The sequence below is a fragment of the Peromyscus leucopus genome, chromosome 1 (genome assembly GCF_004664715.2).
Source record: "Peromyscus leucopus breed LL Stock chromosome 1, UCI_PerLeu_2.1, whole genome shotgun sequence".
Lineage (NCBI taxonomy): Eukaryota > Metazoa > Chordata > Mammalia > Rodentia > Cricetidae > Peromyscus > Peromyscus leucopus.
In genome coordinates, this window is record NC_051063.1 from 144448057 (window position 1) to 144454056 (window position 6000).

A 6000-nucleotide genomic window follows, 5' to 3' on the forward strand; every position below is an offset into this window, starting at 1 on the left:
ATAAATTAAACTTAAAAAAAGAAAGGGGAGAATTTTGTTATAGATCTTCTTTGACAGTTCCAAGGGGACCAGAGTTATGGGGGAAAAAAACCCTTAGGAACCTAAAAATTATTTTAATTTTTCTTTTGCCTAAACTAAACCAAGTTAATGAAGTGTGTGTGCGTGTGTGTGTGTGTGTGTATACATATGGGAAGAATGTGATATTAAGCTAGAATCTTGCTTTATCCTTCTTCGGAGAGGATAAAGGCAAAAATTCTTGGTAAATCTCTTAAGAGAGCACATATCTGTCCCTATGCTTTTTCCAATCTTGGTCTCAACAATTCTCGCTCAAACAATCCCTCCTCTTTCTTGCCAACTGGGCTCCTGGAGCTCTACCTAGGGCCTGGCCGTGGATCTCTGCATCCGCTTCCAACAGTCACTGGATGAGATTTCTAGCATGACAGTTAGGGTGTTTGGCCAACCGATCACCAGAGTAGGTCAGTTCGGGCTTTCTCTTGACCATTGCCAGTAGTCTATTGTGGAGGTATCTTTGTGGATTTCTGGGGACCTCTCTAGCACTTTGCTTCTTCCTATTCCCATATGGTCTTCATTTATCATGGTCTCTTATTCCTTGTTCTCCCTCTCTGTTCTTGATCCAGCTGGGATCTCCCACTCCCCTAAGCTCTCTTTCCCTCGACCCTTGCCCTTCATTACCCCAACTCACGTCCAGGCTGCTCATGTAGATCTCATCCATTTCTCTGTCATTGGGCGATCCCTGTGTCTTTCTTAAAAAGCACGGGGACAAATAGCCAAACTAATGGAAACACATGAACTATGAACCAATAGTTGAGGAGCCCCCAACTGGATCAGCCCCTCTGGATAAGCGAGACAGTTGATTAGCTTGAACTGTTTGGGAGGCACCCAGGCAGTGGGACCGGGACTTGTCCTTAGTGCATGAGCTGGCTGTTTGGAACCTGGGGCTTATACAGGGACACATTGCTCAGCCTGGGAGGAGGGGACTGGACCTGCCTGGACTGAATCTACTAGGCTGAGCTGAATCCCCAGGGGAGTCTTTGCCCTGGAGGAAATGGGAATGGGGAGTAGGATGGGGGGAAGGCAGAGGGGGGAGAGAGATGTGGGGGGGGACAGGGGAATCCATGGCTAATATGTAAAATTAAATTAAATTATAAAATAATTTTTTTTAAAAAAAAAATCCCACCTTTCAGAAGTCAGAGGCAGGTGGATGTGGGTCTCCATGAGTTCAAAGCTAGTCTGATCTACATGGTGAGTTCCAGGACAGCCAGCACTACAAAGAACCATGTCTTTAAAATAAAAGAAAAAAAATTTTTTAAAAAGAGAGAGAGAGAGCACATATCTACTGAGTTATTTAAAAGCAAACCTCAGTGTGACTTCAGCCCCAGTTCAGCCATCTGGCCTTCTTACGTAAGTGCAGAATGCTGGGTACCACAGAAACCCCAGCAGCAAATATTCACCTTTATCTTATCTGATAGAGCAAAACACCTTGGCCCTGGTGTCACAAGATAACTTATCATCTCTGGTGTCAGCTGATCTGAACACCAGCAGCTGTTCCCCTAAGAGACTCGCAAGTTGCATCAGATACATACCATGCTTTCCAAAAAAAAAAAACCAATCTCACTGCACCGGAAGCCTTGTTGTAAAACAACCGGCTCCTAATTGTCATCCACAAAACAAAATGAAAACGATTCCCTCTGTGGATCGCCTTCTGATAGGAAGATAGTATAAACAATGTCTCTATCCAAAGGGGGGAATTCCGATGACCTCAGACTTGCTCTTGATCACACCACGGAAGCCACAAAGTGAGAAGTGTCGATGGCAGTCAAGAAGTCTATCTACTAACTTCTCAGCACCCTTGCACAGACAGTGACGTGGAATTTCTGAACCTTGGCTTGCAAATGACAGTGGGCCTATAAACTTTCAGTCGTTTGCTACACCCAAGCAAGCTCCCCGACAGCCAGAGCATAGCTTGTTTCCTTAGATGTACACCTGACCACACACGTCTCTTGGCCATGACCTCACTGGGACTGCGACATACATGTACACTGATCTTATCCTCAGTGAAGCCCTCCCCCATGAGACCCACTCCCTCAGTCCCAACACCAGAAACCCCAGAGCAAAGAAGTCACATGCGTCAGAAGCAACTATTGGCCTGCACCCAGGGTCCCGTAGATGGTGTGCGCGAGGAGGACATGGTCTTTGGTGTGTGTGTGTGTGTGTGTGTGTGTGTGTGTGTGTGTGTGTGTGTGTATGCATTCTGTTTATTGGCGTTTGCTTTTAATGTGCTCCCAGCTTCGGCATGGAAAGTTTATGCCTTGAGAACTAGATAGTTCCAAAGCCAGCTCAGTTCTTCTTATCCAGACAGAACCCAGATGCCCTGCCCGCCTCTTGCCCAAGGGAATCAGTCTGTCCTAGTTTGCCCAGGACTTTTCTGATTTCACACTGAATGTGCCATGTCCTGAGTCGTCAGGCATGAACATGTTCCACGAATTCAGAGACCAGCTATAGAGAGAGCTTCACAGAGTCAACATATGCTGCCTTTAAACCCATTGCATCAAATTACTCCCAGCATCCAACAGTCCTTACATGGAGTGCTGTCACAGAAGTGAGTAAGGACATGTAGGTGGAACTGGAATGTTCAGCCCCTTTGAACCATTGGTGGCTAGATCGTGGCCTCTGTGGAAACCTGACCTATGCCTGATTCATCTTCCCCTCCCACTGCCATGTGCCTCCATTGCCCCATCGAGTCATGGATGCTGTAGCTTGCCTAGGGTCATTCAGTAGGGGCTCCAAGGGACCAAGGTCCAGCTCTGGCTCAAAGGGCATAGAAATCCTTTGGGACTTCAGCTCTCTGCACATATATGCAGAAAAAGAGCACAGAAACACCCCTTTCCTCTTTCCTCTTCCATCTTTCTCCTCTTTCTTCTCCCTTTTCCTCCCTCCTTCCTCCCCTTCCATCTTCTCTTCCATAAAGAGTTGAACACCTGATTTTCTGAGATTGGCCGCTTCCCCTTTCTTCTTGCAGCTCTTTCCCTAATGACCTTGACTTAGGGAGAGCTGGGTTTTTCAAAATCACCAGCCTAGGTCATGCTTGGTGTTGAGTGGCATGCTTTTATAGATGAAGAATAACTGAAAATACAGTGACATAATCCCATGGTAGATGCATGGAGTTCTCCCGGTGCTGTCCTCACAAGCTGCCACAGTCTTCTAATGTCTGCTCTGGTGAAAACCCTTGGTCCATGGAGGTTGTAATCAAAACCGACTCTCTCTGGGTATCTGAAGCTTATTCAGAAACAACCCAGCGAGGAAAGCTAGGTGCCAGGTTGCAGTGGCACTGAAGAAACCAAGCAGAAATGAAGGACAGACATCTGCATCACACTGGGGAGAATGTCTCTGGAGAATTGAAGACTGGGGTTGAATACTTCCAGACATGAGACATGTAATAATAGCTTCTTCATATCATACATCATCTGGTTGTTTGCAGTCAGCCTGTGGGTGGGCAACTACTTTCCATTTAAAATACTATCCCTGTTGGGATTGTGGCTCAGGGATAGAGCACTTGCCAAGCATCTATGATAACAATAATAATATCCTCATGTCTCTAATTCCTACCCCGACTAGCTCTTGCAAACTCTCAACAGCATACATAACACATTCTTCCCCAACTCTCAAGGATATTCTGGAAGAACCCATGAGTCAGTCAGCTCCCACTGTCCTCTAGCATCCTCTTTACTGTCCTGGAGACTTCAAAACCCAAATCCTGCTTGCATTTTGCAAAATGCAGACAAGCAACTCCTTTCCTTGTTGTTTAGGACCCCTTCCCAAAAGGGCCACCTGGATCCCACCCTATTGCCTGGCCTTTTAAAAATCATTTATGTGTGTGTGTGTGTGTGTGTGTGTGTGTGTGTGTGTATGGTGTGTGTGTATGTGTCTGTGTATGTGTGTGGTATGTATATGTGTGCATGGTGTGTGTGTGTGTGTGTGTGTGTGTGTGTGTGTGTGTGTGTGTGTGTGTCTGTGCACCTGCATATGAAGATAAGGGACAACTTTCACGAGCCAGTTATCTCCTTGTACTCAGGTGGTCCATCTCAATGACAAGGGCATTTCCTTACTGAGTTATCTCCTCATCGCCTCATTTTAAAACAGCTGCTGTGTCCACCATTTGTAATTTTTCTCTCTCAAAAAAGATTCATTATTTTGCCAGTAGTGATCAGGTTGAAACTATTTTTAGGGTGTTGCTCCATTTGAGTCGGTTTTATTTCTGCAGTGATGAAAGACAGGAAGCTGTTCCAGTGTGCTATGTGGGGAAATATCCAAGCCTAAAACATTGTTTTTACTCATATAAAGTAACAATAGTAAAAATCTGGAGGGAAAAAAAGACAGGTGTGCAATCTGGGCTGCTGGAGGAAATTAAGTAACTCACATCCCTCAAATTCTGACTCCCCACTGAAGATGAAAGCTTTAGGCCCAGTTTGCCTTCACTCGTGTCCCCAAGTGTCTTCTTGACATTTATGTAGACTTGAATCCTGCCTCTGAGTCAAAATGAGGCTTCCTCCATCTGCATCCTGTTGGCCAGAAAGCTTCAGAACACTTCAGAAAGCAGAGTGACACTGTGATGCTCGGCCATGGTGGTCACTGTGATGGTCGGCCATGGTGGTCACTGTGATGGTCGGCCACGGTGGTCACTGTGATGGTCGGCCATGGTGGTCACTGTGATGGTCAGCAAATGGTGTATCATGGTGGTCACTGTGATGGTCGGCCATGGTGGTCACTGTGATGGTCGGTCATGGTGGTCATGGCCATAGTCATTTGTAGTGTTCACTATGATGATCACACATAGTGGTCACTATGATTCCCACTGCAGTCATCAGTTTTAGTGTTCACTGTGGTTGCCAGTCATAGTTGTCACTGTGGTTTTCAGTAGTGGTGTTCACTGTGATGATCAGCCATACTGGTCACTCTGGTGGTCAGTTGTAGTGTGAAGTGTGACGGTCAGTCCTAGTGGTCACTGTGGTGACCAATTATAGTGTCCACTGTGATGTGCGGCCACAGTTGTCATGGTGGTGGTCAGTTGTGATGTCCACTCTAACACTCAGCCATCATGACCACCATAGTGCTCACTCTGGTGGCCAGTTGTAGCGTTCATTGTGGCCAGCCATAGCGTTCACTGCAGTGGTCAGTTTCATAAGCTGTAGTGTTCACACTAAGGTTGTTCCCTTTAGTGTGCATTGTGATGGTCCGTCATAGCCTTGGAGAAACAGCCTGTTCCAGAGAGCTCACTAGGAGATGGGATGGAAGAACACACCAAACCACCGTCACATTTCTGTATACAGCACCAAAGCCCGGGACAGAGGAGCAGGAGCTGATGCGTTGGGTTGAAGAGGAAAAGCATCATAGGGATGGGCCATAACCTGCAAGTGTAAGTAGGTACCAGGTTCAGAGACCACTAAAAGAAAGCACATGCTCATGTGCCCAGGGGTCAACAGGAAGGAACTGAGCACTGATGTGCTCCCAAGGCTTACGTTGACCTTGGCCTGCTTCTTGATGTCTGTCTCACAGCTATTGGTTCTCATGAAGAATCATCCAGACCTTTGTTTCAGCGCAGCTGTGTTAGAAGAAATGGACCATTTGTGGATTTTGCTGTCGCTGTTGTTTGTACATGTACTTGTCTGTGGATGTGAATGCGTGTGCAGATGAGTAAGCATGTAGAGGCCAATGGTCAGTGTAGGATGTCTTCTTTGGCTCCCCACGTCATTTTGTAGTGATAGTATTTCCTCACTGAATCTGAAATTCATGATTGGCTAGATTGCCCGGCCAGTGTGCTCCGGGGGTCCTCCTGTCTCCCAGCCAGCACTGTGGTTACAGATGCATGAGGCCATGCCCAGCTGCTTTTGTGGGTGCTGGGGATCTGAACTCAGCTCCTCACGTACTTTACCCATTTAACTGTCTCCCCAACCCTTAATTTTGATTTTTTCCAACACAAGA